The sequence below is a fragment of the Phalacrocorax aristotelis genome, chromosome 5, assembly GCF_949628215.1.
Source record: "Phalacrocorax aristotelis chromosome 5, bGulAri2.1, whole genome shotgun sequence".
Taxonomy (NCBI): domain Eukaryota; kingdom Metazoa; phylum Chordata; class Aves; order Suliformes; family Phalacrocoracidae; genus Phalacrocorax; species Phalacrocorax aristotelis.
The window spans coordinates 27937563-27954753 of NC_134280.1; the positions used below are offsets into that span (position 1 = coordinate 27937563).

Here is a 17191-nt window from a genome sequence, read left to right on the forward strand (position 1 = left end):
TCTGATTCATGTGGGACTAGAACCCACCTTTGTGCGCACCCTGCCCAGGAACCTGGGACCCCGGCCAATGGATGAAAGTGTCCACATGCAGACTGAGGGAACGGTCTTTTGGGTTCCCTTTTGTAGAGTATTCTCCTCATGGTACAAGGTCTTATTTCTGAATCTGGAAGAAGAGGTTTTGGACTCTGGATTTCCCCATCTGGTGAGGGTTCTCACTGCTGAATGAGGAGATGCAATGGTCCTTCCCTGTCCTTTCTTCTGTGGTTAATGTATGAAGTCTGTTTTGTGCCTAACCCACTGGTTCCCTGTGCTCTTGGCCTCCAGACAAAATCCCTGTAAACAAAAGGTATACTATGGCCTAGGATGATTTTTTTTACTGAACATTGTTAATGTTTTTCTTGGGTCAGGCCCAATAAATTATTTTCCCAGAAAAATTTTAACCTCTTTCCTGTTCAAAATAGATTATATGTAGCTAGTATAATCATATCTAGACTAGATACACTGATACGTCATTGATCATGGAATATGGTTGTACCAACTAAGGATGTGGTTTCTCCCCACCAGATATACCAAACCAGAGTAGCTTTCATTAGCTAGGGATGGTTCCCTGAGAACCACACTCAGAGAACATGCTGGTGAAATTGTTAATAGGAAAGCATAGCAGTATTTATTAGCCTTGGAACTGAATTGGCCTCCACAATGCCAGTTGTTGGAGATAGTTGTGCATAAATCCTATGTTGTGCTGTGTTTGCGTGAGAGGAGACTGGATGGTGGCTCTTTCTACAGTGCAAAGTTGGAGTGGGGAAGGAGCTTCTTTATTGCTATAAAACTGGTAGCTTGCTTTCAGCGTGGTGTTATGATCCCTGTAAACAGGAGGTGATGGATCATCTGTCTGCTGAGGCATGAGATGTTCACACCACTGGACTCAGTCAGGATTTAATGAGTAACTTTGCAAATATTAAAGAATGTAGAAATGTAGTCTTCCTCTGGGTACTGCTGTGGTCTGCATTTGACTGCTTGCTGTATCCAAAACCATACCTATAGAGGGTTAATGCAGTTCTAGCAGTGAGCTGTGCCTGTTAATTGCAACCCTTTGCCCTCCTGAGTCTGTGCTGCTTCCTGAACTTGGATCGGAAATGACAAGGAGGTAATTGTTTAAGTGAAAGCTAATTACATCATTATTATATGTTCATTGGTCAATAATAGGTACTTGTCATAAATAGTGCTGGAAAGGAATGCCTGGATCAATTCAATTCACCCTCAACATCTAAAAACCTACTTTCCGTTTTTGCTGTGTGTGCATACAAAGCAGTAAGCTTATTCCTTCAGCTCCATCATCTCCCTGTATCAGTGATTAGAGGGAGAAAAACATAGAGAGGCAGCAAGACCTGCTCAAATATATGCAAGCTGGTTTGGAAGGAGGAGCAAGAATCTTGCTGCACTTCAATGTGAATTGTGAGTTATTTTTATCACAAAGGGCTTGCATAAAAATATATTTGTAAACATCTCTATTGTTTGTGAACAATAGAATGCAGCAAATAATGGAGGGGAAAATTATGAACGAATGGGTGTAGGTCTTATTTCTGCTCAAATTTTGTTTTCGCTTAACATTTGAAACTTGCATATCACAGCAGATTATTTTCTTTTTGTTAGGACTTACCTTCCCACAGCAACTTAAGAATGTGTCAGATCCTTTTGCTGATAATTACTGTAGCTTTAATGACACCCATAGTTATGGGCTTTGGCCACAAAAGAGGATTTCTTATGTCTTGGTACAAAAGACACGAGAACTTTAAAGGTACCAGTTACACATCCGTAGTATGCAATGATTAAGTGCTGCTTATTGGCACTGGCAAAGCGTCCTGACACAGATGCTTTGGATCCTAGTTAGCATAGCAATCCTGTGAAATTTCTGAAGCATATGAGGTAAACATCATCTTCAGACAATGATAGCCACAGTCTGAAAAATCACTTTGGGTATGTGAAAGTATAAACTAAGGTATGTTCTATACCACTTGTATATTTTCCTGTTGGGAAAAATATGTATCTGACTCTTCTAATGTATCTCCTTTACCTGTCTACGGATTGCCTTCCCCCTGTGCTGAAGGGATTCCAGGGGCCAGGCTGAGAGGGCATAGATGTTCTGGGATAAGGTAACCTCCTTCTCCTACAACAGCAAGTTGGTTCTCTGCCTGTGGTGTAGGGAACTCTCCTCATCTTTTCCAAGTGCTATTTAAGCACTTCACAGCAGATATAAGCTGGGTAAAATGTACAGTACTCTGAGGGGTAGGTGTGAGGTAGGTTTCCCAAGGGGTAACTCTGAAAAACTTTCAGTTTTGGGGTATGCTCAATAGTTGAGTGCAAGTACTCAGTAAAAGGTTTGGTCTCAAAAGCCTACAGCCACTGAGGTGGCCCTGGAACTCTGAGGACCAAAATCTTTTCTTAGGCAGAAGTGTAAGGACCTCAAATCCACACGAAGAGTCACCTTGATTTTTGTTGGTGGTGTTACTAGCTCATCCTTACATTCATTGTCATTATGGAAATTCACTTTTGGGACAGCCCCCAGTTTTGGCATTTTTCCCTTCCAATGTAAATTTTTCTTCTCTATTTCTGGTTCTTTTCCCTATTCTTGAATAACCTTTCATTTTTTCCCCGTCATCTTCCCCACTCCCTGCATCAAAAACTAACATTAGAATCATCATTGTTAGGCTTTAACAGCCCAATTAGATTAACAGCATGTCATTGTTTTCAGATTAAATCTTGATTTACATGATGATAATGTGTTGGACCATATACTAGTTCCTGGTGGGTTGTTTTCATAAATAGAAAAGCTAGTATCCTGTTGCATTTCTGTTTTTATCCTGTTTGTATAATGAAAGTTTAGGTTCCAAATAAGCCTTTGGAATTAGGTGAAAATACTGAAGTAGGACAGATACCTGATATCACTGCCCTACATTTACAGGTGCCTGTGTGAAATCAGATATGCTGTGTCTCAAGCAGACTTTTGCAACTTGCATAGAGCATTAGGAAAGCAGGATGTAGCAGGCCAAACTGGAAAGAGCTTGTTAGTTGTAGGAAGTAATGTTATTTCTTCTGGTCACTCTTTTGCTTTTTCACATCCTATTTCAGCCTATGAATAGCCTCCAAATGAATCTGAAAGTTGTTTGTACACAGAGCCCACACAGTTCCCATACTCTGTCTTCCTCAAACTGTAAAGGTCATACCTCCTGCTGGTGGTCATTGCTGGTTCCAGCAAAGGTAGGCTATTGCTTTCCTTCACTCATGCCCTTGAATCCCTTCTGTTTCCAGTGGGAGTATTTCCCAGAAACATATAAAGTAGAGAAATTATTACTAGGAAGTGGCAGAATTGTGGTATTATTTGCCTGAAAAAAAAGCCCTAGTTGATGGCGCTGTAGTAGGAAAACCCCTTTTGATTTTTGTCTTCAGATATGTTGTACTGAAAACATTAATCAAGTCACATGCATAAATTTCAGCGAATTCACTGTAGTGAGTCTAATATACGCCTCCTGGCAAGGTGTTTAACACTTAAGTATTCCTTTAAATTCCAATTCACTGTAAGCTGGTGAAAGAAAATAATATTTTCACTGGAACCTGGCTATGGGCTTAGATTTGGAAATGTCCATTTCCAAATTGATGCCCTAACCAAGTGGCTATGAGGACCTCAAGGGATTGTCTTATGTGCAGTTTGCTGCCCTGCAGCAGTTTCCTATGGGGAATTACTTGAAGTATTTTAGGCAAATAAATTGGAAAGGGACTGCAGAAGAACAGGATTTCTTCTTGCAATCATTTTTGGGAGTGATTGCAGCCCCAGACCTGTAATGGCAGATCCTGCTCTGTTTGTTTATCCTTGAGGAGTTCAGCTAGACCAGCCTGAGATACCTGCTAAAGTTATGAGATTATACAAAGGTGGTGCAATGTTAATATTTCTCTCTCAGTACTGGCAGAAAGGAAAGCAGGTGCATTTTGAATGCACGTGGGAGAGGTTCAGGCTAGGAAAATTGTCCTCCTGGGTAAGAAACGACTTAGCAAGCTAAAAGCTTGTCTGCCTGGGAAAAACAGTTGTACAGTGCATGTGTTTTAATGTTGCTTAAATAATTCCCATCAGAAGTTAATTTTAATTAATCCAAATATAAGTGGCCTGTCTTTGGTTTGGAAGTGAATTCACGTAAAAAAGCAACCTACATCCTAAGAGAATTTGTCTGCAAAGGCAGCAAAGTGGTTTAGTGGAGCCATTTCTAATGACCTAATGGTGTGAACTGCAGTTGCTTTTACCCTCCATGAGAAGAATGTTGCATATAGGCTTTCTCTATTAAATCCAAAGAGAAGTAAAAGCATTGGAAGCTTTTAGTGTGCCATTAGTAGGTCTTGCCCTTATCCCTCCTATAGCCTTGATCTCACCTGATGTGAAAACCAGGGACTTTGTCTCCACTCTTTTGTAGAAGAGCTAGAGGTTTAAGACCCACTTTTTCTCCCCATGGTGAAACACGTCCTATTGTCAATTGAAAATAAAGACTAAAAGTATTTCAAATGTACTTTTTGTCTGATGTCCTCACATACACTTTGCCTGGAATAAGGAATGAGTGCTACCTTATTGAAAGACTATGCTAAGGACTCTTGTGACTTTTTTAATGGGATCAACATTAGTGCTAGTGGTTTTATTTTCTAAAGTACAGTTTAGTAATGGTGCCACGTATGTAGTGATATAAGGAAGGGATCAGACAAATAAATCACTTGATAATGACCCATGTAGCTGATTAGATGCATATTCTTACCACATCAGTCACAAATCAGTGAGCTCTAAACATGAATAAAACAAGGAAGCTACATTTTTCTTGCTTTGTGATTCAAGTGGACTAAAATGTGTACCTGAATTTTTAGCATCTGATGCGTGGCAAATGGTTGGATTTGTTTGTGCAGAGCTTGAGCAAATGTTTTGTGTCTTGGTTTGGTTGGCCAGGCTTGGGAGAGGGGAGAGGACATCTCTGGTTAGCTGAAGTATTTCACTCTGTTTTTTGAAGGGCGTAACAATTTCTTTTAAAATTTGTCTACTTTTAAAAAAACTTTTAGAATTGAAAAAGTGCTCTGTAGTGCTATGTTCTTTGGTAATTTATTTTCAAAGAAACTATTTGAAAGATATGTAGGGAGAGAAGTACTGAAGCTATTTTCCACTCAGTCAAGTAAAAAAATTATTGTTACTCTTCGCTAAGTCTCGATAGATCAGTTTTTCCCCTTCTCAACACTCATTCAAACTTAAAAATAATACTGTTACAACTGATATTTTAATTGCTCATGTGCTTTGGCATGTTTCAAGTTTCTGTGCTTTATCATACAAAATCCCTGTTAAAGAATATTAAAACCAATTTCCTTGAAATAATTTCTTTAACAATAGTTACACTCTGAAAGGAAGTGTAGCAACTAATTGTACTTTTTGCAGATAACTTTTTCTGTTTTCTTTATGCTGTCATACATATGCTTTAAGATGTTTTAGTGAATGCAGGGCTTAATCTAGAAATGGCCTAGTTTGCCATACTGCAGGAGGAAGAGATAGCAGAGAAGTCCTGGAGTGAGAAAATAATTAAAATGCTAATGAATCTGGACCAAGCAAAGGTGTTTACCAAACAGACATGAAGGGAAGGAGTGTAGTTTGGAATTGCAATAGGAGATCAAAAGATGTCTGAAATATGATTGCAAAAGGAAATTAAAAAATATATATCAAAGCATAATTGATTTAATTAAAGCTTTTGTAAAACAGAAGTAGGCACAGAAGTGGATGATGCAGATGAATGTTTGAGATGAGCAGCTGATGTAATGTTCAAATATGTTAAAAATACAGGGGCTTTTCTTTGCCAAGAATGAGGGGATTTTTTTCTATATAAATACCAAGTGCTGATCTGTGGATACAGAGAAAGACTAGGCAAAGACACACGTGGATTCTTGAGAGGTGGATTTGCCAGAGTTTCCCTCATTACTGGCATGTCTCAACTGAGACAGGACAAACTCCTGTTTACCGAAAGACACCTCTGTCTGGATGTCCTGGTGCGAAGCTCCTTAATATCTGAGCACCTAACGAAAGTGGTCTGGCTTTGTTAGAAAGGGTACCGGGGTAAACAGAGGAGGGGGAGGGTGGCTTGCTGATGTCAGGACTGGAGTTGGTACTGTTTAATTTCAGTTGTCACCTGGCTATGGGAAGCAGACTGTGACCCAACAAATAACACCTTTCTTGGTCATCACTGAAACGGTGACAAATTGCTCTAGAGGTGGTTGTATCCAAAGTCATAAATAGTGGTACCTTCTGTGCATAAAATAGGGGCTGTGAATACATCTTGCTTGAATGCTCAGTGCTTAAGCAGGTATCATGTGTGGCTCGTTCACTTCAGTGCAACTGTGCCCCAGCATGGGGAGGTTCTGCTTCTGCTGTGCAGAGTCCAGTACAAGAAAATCTTTGGTCATTCTCTCACTGTTTTTGTCTTGGTGGCTATTTTCAGACCAAAAATTGTGTGTGTAAATTGTTTTACCCTCAAAGTAAGAAGAGGTGGTTCTGCCAAAATCAACAGTGGGTTTCAAGGCCTTCCAGGTTCTCTAGAACACAAAGGCTGACTCGGAGCTGTGACTCACCATCAGGAAGCAGCAAGCCAGGGACTTCCTTATCTGCTTTCATATCTGGGGTGTGGGAACCAAACGGCAGGGTGGGGCAGGGTGCATGTCGGTGGAAGAGTAGAGGAAAGGTTAAATATTATGGCAGCTTCCACTTTGGAAAAGGATTGGAAAACAGTCATCCTTTCTTATGTCCTTCCTTACTGGCAACTAAAATTGTTTTAATAGGGGAAGCATGTGAGCAATGTAGACCCATTGACAGTTGTACAGTAAATCAGTCCCTGTGTGAATTATTATTTATGTGCAAAGCAGTAGCTTAATTTTTAAAGTTTTACAGGTGACGAGAGTAACTCTAGGCATGCAGTCATTGCTAACTTTGCAATGACTCTGGACTCTGTCAGTCTGCTGTGCCTGGTTCCACTTGCTGTCACTGCATCTTCCTCCCCACAGGCAGCCCTGCCAGCACAGGAGGTGACTTATGGGTGAGATTGTACAGGGCTTTTGAACCTGACTTCCAAAAGGCAACTCTTGTGCCTGGATAGCAAAATGAGAACTTTCACTAGGTCTTTTCAAAAGCAAAAGGTGCTCCAGGGCCTGGGATATTACCAGTGAATAATGAGGCACAACATCTCTCTTAGCAAAAGATGCTGAAGGACGCAGAGAACTTCCTGCTTTTAGGCCTATCAGCACTGTGTGCTCCCTTCAGTCCTTCCTTGCTTTGGGAGTAAATAGTTACTTTAAGCTTCAGAAGATGCTTAATGGTCTTTCCTTTCACATCTAATGCTAGGCAATATTACCCAATTGCATCATTGCTATCATTGTTATTGGCTTCCTGAGAAACTGTCTGGTGACTGGTCAGACCTCTGCCCAGCAGCAGATGTTCTTGCATTGCTCTTTAGTGGGCTGTACGTCTCCTCCCTCTTATATCTACAAATGAAGAGTTTTCCTGACCTTATTGCTTATGGCCCAGGATGAATGACCCTAACTCTCTCAGCGTGCCCTGGATTAGCTATGAGGACTCAAAGATTTCTTTTCAGCCTGGGTTGTGTTTTGCTTACTGGGAGCTTCCCATGCACCTGCCTCTTCTCAGATCCTTTTGCTAATTGGGTCATGCCTCAGACCTGTTGCTACTCCCTGCACAGGCTGGGCTTTCCCTTTCTTACTTTCTCTGTCTCATGTAGAAGCATGTGTATGGGGTGAGGGTGGTAATTTAAAAACAAACAAAAAAAAACAAACAAAAAAAAACCCAAAGCAACCTTTCTTCCTTTGGCTGGGACCCAAGGAGACAGATGTTCCCGAGAAATGGTTGCTGTAAGGCAATCCAAAGGAGTAACTGCCACTTGTGCAGACACACCCAAACTGGCTCAAAATGAATTTGCCTGAGTAGCAACTGAGCCCTGGCCCTGTATATTTGGCTCAGTCTGCCATGCCTACTCTGCTGGGGTTGGGGTTAGCTCTCCTGAAATGGTCCCTGGTGTCCTGCCTGGCCAGGCTGTGATGGAGATGGGCCCTTGGGCACCCTTTGGGGCAGCTGCTCCCTTGGCTCCCCCTGCCAAGAGGGCTGGCTGATCCTGCCTGTGAATGTGGAAAGGAAAAATAGGAGAGGAAATACTGGCATTTTATCCAGGGCTCAGATCAGCACCGTGGTGCTTCGCGCAGTTATATACACTGGGAGAAGCAGCAAAGGACATGCTGCTGTTGTGTTAGTAGGGCTTGGTCATATTTGGGAGTGGTGCAAATGGCTTCATGTGCGAAAGGGAATGGTGACTTGGCTTACAGCAAAGTAGACTTTAAAAGGTATCATCTGTGCTTTCCCTCAAAGATCAGGCTTGGTTTGACAACATGAAAATTTCTTTCTAATCTCCATTTAGTGCACATAACTATGTGAGAATCTTAAATTTAGTTGTATATGCATGCCTGAAATCCCACCTCTATAGCAACCCTTGTAGAATATAAGTACATGTTCTAGTGTAAACTTAATTTGGTGAACTGTAAAGCACTGCAGGCAAGGTACCCTGTCATGCCCTGTCCCAAGTGTCAGTGATCCCAACTATATTTGACTACATTATGCTTGGAGCAAAATAATGTACCAGTCCTCTGTCTTTTTACCTCTTTGGGATCAAAGTTCTACCAAGAAGATATAGTGGTCATAGCCCTGTTAGGAGCAGGAAATATGCATTTTAAGAAAACTAGTAACCTTCTACATTTTTTCACAGCTCTTCCAAGCATTTGTCTCCAAGTCCTATTTCTTCCTTTTCTTGATCCTCTGTTGAAGGCTTTAATCCTGTGTTTATATCTCTGTCTGTTGCCATAGAAATAACTGATGTTGCTAACTAAGCTTGAAACTTCCTTGAGGGATAAAGGAAAGGGCTATTACTTGTAATTGTTTCTTGTGTGTGAAAATAACAAGTCTCCAGACAGATTTCTCTTCAAAGGTCATGAATTTTAACTTCTCTATCATAATATGAAAGAATTGATGTCCTTTCAGCGGCATTACTCTTGGCTTTCTCCACACAGCAGGTCTACCAGTATGCTTCTGCATCCTGACTTCCCAACCTGCTTCAGCTCTGCCTCAAAGGGACAAAAGGATGGGTCAAGCTTTCCACTCATTAAAGCTTTGCTTTTGCTACTGATACTGCAAGCATTTGTCTGTTAGCAATCTGCCTAAAAATGTCAATATTCCCTTCAGGAGGAGCTATATTGTCAGTATAATGTCAATAACTCATTGCTGATCCAGGATTTGAATAAGGGGTCTGCCAGTGAACATGAAGGTGTGGCAGTCCTGTCTCTGGGGCCTTTGTGCCTGTTTGCTTTCGAGTCCTTGCTTCTGTATTCTGCTATGCCACTGTCTTGTCCATACCTTTTAAAGTCAAAATCTAAAGCTAATGGTATTAGCTTGCCTTTACGCTCTGAGATGTTACTGCAGACTACCTCATAATTTAGATAAAAAACAACTATAGGAGGGAAACGATAGTGGCACCTTCTATTTAAAGCCTCATAATGTCACACCTTGTTTGCCTTTTTGTCTGGATGAAGTAGTGAAATGGTATCATTTTTTTGCATGTAGTTTATTGAAAATGTTAGCTTTATTTAGGAGGGGGTGGTTAACTCTCTTCCATTGTAGGGAGAAATAAAGCAATGTATCATACCAACCAATGCAAATTTAAAAGGAAGTTTTAGGCCCTTGGGAAGTCTGCTTTACATCCAGTCAGTGTGTGCAGTGTGGAAACCATGGTCACCTTTGGGTAGAACAATCTCTAGATCAGCAGCTACTTCTTAATGAAACAGGGCAGTTGTAGCTGAGTTTGCAGTCTCTGCTCTACTAATTTTGGATAACCCCTGTCACTGGAAAATAAACCAAGCCCCATCCTGGTGAGCATGTGCAGCTGTGAGTAACCCTTTATCTCGCTGGTCTTTGAAGCACCATTTCATAAATCTTTTGTCTTCCCTCCTCCTCCCTGTTCTTTCCCGAGTTCTGCTTTGTATCCTCTCCTTCATCTGTTAAATGAAGCCCTACCAATATTTTTTACCATCTCCCTGTTCCCCCTTTATGCTATGTTACCTCAATTCTTTACCTTTTATTTCTTAAAACACAGCAGGATCAATTGTGTAGGTCAAAAATGTCGACAGTTCAACTGCACAGCTCAAGATTTATTACAAAAAACATACTTGGAGATAAACTTCATAAGCTGTTTGAGGGGGTAAGTAAATATCCTCCATGTGGGTAGATTAGGGCATGGAAATTTTTTCAAGTTCATAAGTAATTCAAAGAAAAAACAAGCAATAAGAAAGATCCCACAGTAAGCTGAACTTCTCCCTATACTAGCCACAGGTTTAACTTTCATTTTCAAATTGTCTGCATTGTAGCAATGTGGTGTTCATGTTGTGGAAGGAATGAGGGAAACAAACAATGTGATCCTTTGAAAATTGTTAAATAAAAAAGCAGTGTTGCACTCCGGATGGCCATGATAATCTGTTTAGATGTTCCACTTTTGTTTCTACCTTTATTGCATTGTGTAATTTCATCAGTCTTTAAAACCAGGTAGTGAATATATTTGAGTTAATGTGCCCACAGCCCTTTGTCCACGCTCATATGATGGGTGCTACTTTTGGGTCTGGGATGGAAAAACACCTGGAGGTACAGCAAGCCCACGGTTAGGGTGTTGCCCCAAATTTGCAACTATGCTCTTTTTTTTTTTTAAAGTCCTGGAATTCTTATTTGTGAAAACACTTGCCTCTGCTAGTGGCATCAAATATTCGGCTATTGGCAACCTTGACAGTAGTTGAACAGTTTTAAAATTTTCACCACAGCAGAAAAGCCTGTTTTCCTCTTAGTCTTTGCCTTGCGTTTGTGTCAGGGTTAGGAAGAAGGACAGAAATGTCAGGAAAGGAGGGACAGGAGGAAGGCCGAAGTGACAGCAGTGGTGAGAGATGTGTGGTGCTTCTGGTCCAGTTGTTTTGGGTTGTGCCCAGAGGCGTCTGTCCTTCTACAGAGCTGGACACTGTTTTGCTGTAGCATTTGTATCCACAACCATACTGACCTTGAAACGTCCAGATGTCTCCATATTTCATGTTGATCTCTCAAAAACAAATTGATGGTCTTGGAAAACACTTGTTTTAGCACATACAAGGGAGTAACAGTTGCTTGCCGTAACTTTAATTGCAGAGAAGTTTGCAGTGTGCATTTGTTTGGGGTGTTCTTAATTTTTACAGTACTGACCTCTTCAGAAGTAGCAGGATGTTGGGATCCGCACTGATTCCCAATTTGACTACCAGCCACAAATTTTTGGGGGGGAGTTTTTGTGAACTGTCAGAGAAATCGGCTTTGACTTGATAAAAAAATTAGCCTGAACAGCAGTGAGTGCAAATGATGAGAAGCAGAGCCAGCTTGTCTGCAACTCTCCTTCCTGTTTTCCTCATTAATACTGATTTTTTTGGTAATGTCTGACTCCAAAGCAACTTGAAAACATCACAGTAGTGAACAAGTCCAGCAAGGCCAGGTTTGAACCTAGTCCTGTGTCTAGGGAGGGACAGATTTGTCCTTTCAAAACCTGAGGTAAGTGCAGAATGAGGCTATGACTCGGCTCAACTGTTCCTCATGATCTTGTGTAAAGAAAACAGATGTTGAATACAGATTTTCTTGGAAGCATAGTATAGCAGTAATTTAACAGGCTGGAATTTGGTTATAGCATGCTGACCTTTAGCAGTCCTCTCATAATTTCTTGTAACTTTCTGGTTAAAAACTTGCTTGGAAAAAAAAAATCAAACTCTCTCACCTCTTTGAACTGAATGCCTGTAAATGAATGCAAAAATAAGGTTTTCTGGCTATTTTCATTTTTAGGTTCACTTTTCTAAGTAGCTACAGGAAAATCAGAAGCAAATATTCACTGGGATAATTAAAGCCAGTATTTAAACAGGTACGGGTATGCCGTTTGAAGCTATAGAGACAGGAGTTCACTTTCTGTGAGCAGTGGAGGGTGGCTTCTTCCTGTGACCCTGGATGTTACCAAGGTGCTGCTAGAACTCAATCTGTTACACTTGGAGCAGGGATTGAATCATGGGCCACAATGTGTTGCCCCACAGACATGTTACTGGCCCAAAATAGGATTTATTTTCTTCCAGAATTTGCTAGTAAACATTTTAACTATTTTTCATTTCCAGTATGGTTAAATATTTAATATAGGGTAAATATTTTAAAATGCCTTTCATGTGTATCACAATTACTGTGGAACACTTAAATCATCTAGGTTTTCACACTGAATCAATGCAGGACAAAATTGTGACCTGGCTGCCCAGATTTCAATTTTAAATTCTACTGGGAGCTTTAATTAATGTTCTTCTAAGTAGGAAGGTGAGCACTGAAAATGTATTTTTTTTAATCCTTCTTCCTTTAAAGTCAATGGAAACCCTTTGTTTAGTTTCAGTGGGTAAGATACACCATGCTGTTTTTTAAAATGCATGCTTTCAGTAGGCACCAGAGGAGCACTTGGCCCCTGTGACAGCTGGGCTCTCTTATTACCAGGGGCACAATTTGTGATCCTGTGAATGGGTGCAGGTAGTTACAGACTCAGCAGTGCCAGCTGAGGACATGGTAAGGGCTGTAATTCATTATTTCGTAAATTGATTTGTGATGGGGCTATAAAAGGTACTCCATTTTTCAAGCCTGGGTCAGTTTATCACAGAAGTACCCTGAGGTGACAGGAGGCTGAAAAAGGTGATTTTTAACTTCCTGTGCTTTCAGCAATGACTTCCAACACCAACTTACAAAGCACAGAAGAAAAGAATCTGAGGAATGTACTCAATGGCTATTGAGCAAAACCCAACTACTTTCAATTGAAAGTAACCAAGTAACACTGAAACCCTCAGCTTTACTCTTCCCTGCCAGTACAGGCAGATGGAGATGGGCTGTCAGAATAGGTGCTCTCCCCTCCTGGAGAGCTTCCCTTATCAGCATAAGTCTTAAGCAGTACTGTAAGAACATGGGTATCCATTCCACTTAAAAGGGGAAGTAATTTTCTTCCTTAAGTTTGAAATGTGTTCAAGCACTAACTACTGTTTTGCATTCATTTTGTGTTGCTGCTGAAATTTTCGGGCATATAAGTGTAATTACTAATGGAGTTGTACAGAAATGCTAAGTTAGAAGCTGTGAAAACTGTTGCAAGAGGAGCATTGCATGTGTTGTTTCTGGGAGAGGAGCCTGAAAGAGCAGGGCTACTGTTGTGCTGGCACAACTAGCTCACACTGTGATGTGACCTTGAGATACCTTCTGAGAGCGTAGCTAGCTCCTTAAGGCCAGCCTATCAGGCATCTGGTCATGCTAAAGGGCAGCACCAAAACATTTACTCTTGTTTGGGAAAATAAGCAGAAAGCCCTGCACTCTGCAGTGTTTCATCTTTGCCATGATTTCAGCTGTGAAAATCTTCAGGGTGTGAGGGTTGGTAGCATATGAACACAAGAACTGCTGTTCTGAATGACAGCAAAGCTCCAGGGTCCTGACTATACCAGTACCAAAGGCTAGAGGAAAAGTGTGCACAGTGTCCACCTCTTCTTGCTCCGTCCCAGCATCTCTCAGGATCAAAGAGACTTCCCAGGCACCAGCCTGCCTCCTTGTGCCCTCCTTTGCTTCTGCTTGATGTGGTGTTTGCTCTGAGGGTCAGTCTGCCCATTTGTGGTTTAAAAAAACCAATTGAACAAAACCCCCAAATCCCTAACAACTTAGAGGAAGATATGATAAAATCCTCTCCCTTTGAGACCCCCTACTGGGTACAGTGGTGTCTCTTCTGCCTCTCCGCACTCAGCAGGTCAAGGGGTGTGATTATTCCACTCTGCTTGGCACTTTTGTCCAGTTATTGTCCCCTAGACACTGCAAAGTTGGAGGTGGTCCAGTGCAGGGCTACCGAGGTCAGAAGTTGAAAGACTTGACATATGAAGAAAGGTCAAAGGAACTTGGTTTGCTCTGTCTGGGGAAGTGAAGACTCAGTAGGATCTAACCACAGTCTCCACACACTTCAAAGTTAGTCATAGAGAAGATAGGGAGTCATAGAGAAGATAGGGGACATCCTTTTCATGGATGTCATGTGCGTTCAGGTGCACAGTGACAGGACAAGAGGCAGTGGGCACAAGTTGCTTCACAGGAAAGTGGACACCAGAAAAATATTATTTACCATGAGAACAGCTAGATTTTGGGACAGGTTTCCCAGAGAAGTGGTGGACTCTCTCACAGGAAGTATTCAAGCCTTGGCTTCACAGGGTCCCGGATAACCTAACTGAAGGCCTTGTTTCCCTAGGCATTTATATGATCTGTGGTACTACTGAAATAAATTTAAAACTTACTTTTTTCAGATGGAAATAATTTTCAGTCTGACTTTTAGACAGACTTTTCTCCCAGCCCATAAACTGGAAAAAAACCCCCAAAACCCCAAACCAAAACACACACAAAAAAACCCAAACCTTTTTCAATTCAAAACAAATGGTTTCAGTCATTATTTCTCAGCTCATGCAACACAGAAGATGAAGTTTGTAGTGATTTGCCACAGGAGATAAGCAGCATCTCTTCTCCAACACCAGTTTACTTTGTGGTGTGTACATCCCTCCTTGCTTTTATTTCTAATTTGGTTTTGGGGGTTATTCCTTAACTTCATGGTTTTGAAACAGAAGCCAAAGGTACCAAAACTTACCCCAGTCTTAGGCATACAGTGTGAGAAGAACAAATTACTACTCTCTTGGGAATGCTGGGGGTTGCCTGCAGTGAAGAATGGCCTATAATAACATGGGAATTTATATTTATTTAAGAACTTTTAAGCACTTTATTTCTATATCTTAAGTTGTAGAAAAAAAAGAAGAACATATGAAAAGCAAACACTCCAGTAGCTCAAGTCAGATTGGCATGCTGCTGGAATACTTAGCAGAGAAGGGAATGCTGCACAGTGTGGGGAATGAATTAGCATTGGCAACATGGGCAACCTTGTATGGACTTTGCCATGTGCAAGTGTGGTGAGCTAGAAAATGAGGGAAAATTCATCCAGTGTAAATAGGTGGGATCTCTGGTAGCATAAACTGGAGCTGAATGTGGTTCATTGAAAATATTTGTTCTAGTGGAACTGGGAACTTGTTAGGCTGATGTGAGAAGTTTTAACTGAGGTGTAGAATAACGGCATGCAAGATATACTAAATAAATTTGCTTAAATGGAGAACTTGTTAAAAAGCCATACATACTATACAGCTATCCTCTTACAGAGCTACTGCTTCTTTGGTTGCAGTCTGAGCTTAGCAAGACTTTCACTGCTCAGAGAGGAAATCTGGTTTCATATAGAAATTAGCCTGAGTTAAAAAGTTTACATTGTAATCAGCTCTTGGACTGAGTTGTTCCTATTAGACTAACTGTGAAACTGCTCTCTCTCAGCTGTAACATTAGGCAGAAGAATCTAAAGAAACATGGGGTAAATTTGTTTAGTTATCTTGGTGTGTTCCCTCTTTCATGTAGTGATCCAAGTCCCTCTGAATTATTTGCGTAGCATGCTTGTTGGTTTACAGCCAAGACCTGCTCTGGAGTAAACTAACCAGACCTCTGTGTGGGTAAAAAGCAGGTTTTTCTGCTCTGCTTCCAAGTGTGGACGGTAGGATAATGTGCATCAGAAACCAGGACCCACATAAAATGCAGCTGTGAGCCAGCCTGCACCAGCTCTTTCATGGATCATGGGGGCTTTCCAGCACAAACAGCAAAGCCAGTGTAAAATCACTCCCCTCTCTGGGGATGTCCATTTGTGAAAGCATCAGATGGCACACAGTGGTTGTACCAGAAATTCAAATTATGTTTTCTAACACAGTGACTGCAAGTGTTAGCTTTTCACTGCATCTGTAGCACTGACATGGCAGTGACTGGGAAGTTGTCTTCATAACTGGCTACATTGTTACCTTAAATAAACTTAACTGGAAGTCCCACTGTCACAAAACCGATGTGAAACTCTTCACCTGGATGTCTCCCACTAATGTCCTTTGCAGCTGTGTTTAAACTGTAATCACAAAGGAGGAAAACTACAGAGGTAAGCAGAAAGACCTCTCTTCCAAACAGCTGCCTGTCAGCAGCACGGTACCAGATCCTGCGCGCTGCCGCGCTGCCGCACTGTGCTGGCCGCTGTGCTGTGGCCCATCTGCTGCAGCTGGTCCTCAGTCGCTGCGAGTGAGCAGAGCTTTGCGACTTTTCGAGTGAAGCAAAGGTCTGAAGATACCATTGAGTATGGGGTATCGATTTCAAAGGTGGCAGCGTTTTCTGGTGAGAGCCAAGAATCATGCCAGAGCCATGGACAGAGCCTAGACTGCATTTGTTCTTACTTCTCTCTAAAGTTGAGGAAATACCAGAGTAATATTACAGATTTTTTTGTTTGTACAAATTGGGAATGGTATAAAGGGTTGAGAAGATGAGTAACTGGTTTTCACAGAAATATTTGAGAAGGAAGTAAAAATATTTTTACTGGAAGGCCTGAGAGGTCCCTACTTGAAAAGCTCTCGCTACCCTTTGCCATGAACCTAGAATAAGAGTACCATATCAAAGGGATTGTGAGGAAGCAAAGTAATACTGATCAGAATGACTGTCAGCAGTCTCGTTATGCCAGTGGCCTGTCTTCAAATTTCTGTGTCCTTCAAGATAAAGGCTGTCATCACCTCCATTTTATTTACAGTGGCATGTCTTCACCTTGAAAAATCCCATCATGATCCACTACAGCCATGTAGAAGATTTGTAGATGCTTGTAGATACCTCCTCCCAAGCTCAGGGACAGCACAGGAAAAGCAATTTTGAGCAGTTGTGAGATGAGGGAAGGGTGGAGCTGACAGTAAAAGAGAATGAGGAAAAGGTAGGTAAGTTGATGAATCTAGAAAGTAAACTGAAGCTGTGATAAGAGACATCCTGGAGAAGTATGGGTAGTGGATAGATTGGTCAGTACACTATAGGAAAAGAATCTTCTACATGGCTGTAGCGCTGAAAGGCTAGAGATGGCTAAACCTACAATATAGTTCATAAGTAGGTCAATAAGATGTAGCTCAGATGTAAAGTTTGGAAGGTCATTCAAAAGAGATT

General features: G+C 41.3%; 1 long non-coding RNA gene across 1 annotated transcript in view; it reads left to right on the plus strand.

Moving 5' to 3' along the window:
* Positions 1 to 3178: 3178 nt before the first annotated feature.
* Positions 3179 to 17191, plus strand: part of LOC142057094 (uncharacterized) — a 31829-nt gene continuing 17816 nt past the window's right edge. The window contains exon 1 of the long non-coding RNA XR_012660536.1: positions 3179 to 3258. This is a non-coding gene — a long non-coding RNA (uncharacterized LOC142057094). The remainder of the gene's footprint in view (positions 3259 to 17191) is intronic.